This window comes from Chiloscyllium plagiosum, chromosome 48 (genome assembly GCF_004010195.1).
Source record: "Chiloscyllium plagiosum isolate BGI_BamShark_2017 chromosome 48, ASM401019v2, whole genome shotgun sequence".
NCBI classification, from domain to species: Eukaryota; Metazoa; Chordata; class Chondrichthyes; order Orectolobiformes; family Hemiscylliidae; genus Chiloscyllium; species Chiloscyllium plagiosum.
The window spans coordinates 2600687-2602030 of record NC_057757.1 but is presented as its reverse complement, the minus strand read 5'-3'; positions in this window follow the sequence as shown (position 1 = coordinate 2602030).

The window sequence follows — 1344 nt, the reverse complement described above, 5'->3', positions numbered from 1 at the left end:
GTGACTAACAGTGTCACGCACTGATTTATCAATGGTCTCTGGTGGGACTTGAACCAAACCCTTTCCAGCTCAGGGTGAGGAGAACACATTCAATTCTAAGTTCACGAAAGAAACTATCAGAAAACAATTTCCAATTGCCTGTAATTAAAACCTGTGTATGTCACTTTCTTAGGCCTTAATGAGGTTTGATAATTATACAATAATACAATGGAGAAAAGGAACAGGCCCTTCGGCCCACCTAGCCCGTACTGATTCCTAATCCATATTTAGACCTGCTACTTATTGCCCATTGGCAGTTTCTATCCCTCTGATCACTTCCCATTCATCTGTTAATCAAGACATGCCTTAAATGGTGCTAACATGCCTGGTTCTGCAACCTCCACTGGCACTGTGTTCCAGGCACCCACCAAACTCTGTGTGAAGTATTTTCCCTCTCTCACCTTGAACCTGTACCCCTTGCAGTTGACTTTTTCCACCCAGGGAAAAGCCTCTGACTATCCACCCTATCTACACCTCTCATAATTTTGTAGACCTCAGCCTCCATTTTTCTAGTGAAAACAATCTGGGATTATCCAGCCTCTCCTCAGAACTAAAAACCTCCAGACCAGTTCTCCGGCACACTTAATCCACAAACACTTGCCCCTCACATCCACATAAAGTTTCCATTTATGTTGAATGATAGAATCCCTAATGTGGACAGAGGTCACGTGGCTCATCTGATGAAGGGCTTTTGCCTGAAACGTCCATTTTCCTGCTCCTCGGATGCTGCCTGACCTGCTGTGCTTTTCCAGCACCACTCTAATTTTGATTTGGAGATGCCGGTGTTGGACTGGGGTGTACAGTTAAAAATCACACAACACGAGGTTATAGTCCAATTAAACCTGTTGGACTATAACCTGGTGTTGTGTGATTTTTAACTGTGTACAATCTAATCTTGACACTGATCAGGGGAAAATGTTGAGTAATAGGGTTAGAGGAATGGGTCTGAGTGGGATACTCTTTGGCGAGTTGGGCCAAATGGCCTGTTTGCACACTAGGGATTCGATGATAAAGTTAAAAATCACACAACACCAGGTTATAGTCCAACAGGTTTAATTGGAAGCACACCAGCTTTCTGAGCAACGCTCCTTCATCAGGTGGTAGTGGAGGGCTCGATCGTAACACAGAATTTATAGCAAAAATTTGCAGTGTGATGTAACTGAAATTATACATTGAAAAGTTGATTGTCTGTTAAGCCTTTCATCTGTTAGAATACAGTGATAGTTTCACTTCTTTCATGTGTAAATCACAAAACATTTTTTTTAAAGTTGCATTCTCGGGTTAGCTGTTAACAATAGTGATAGC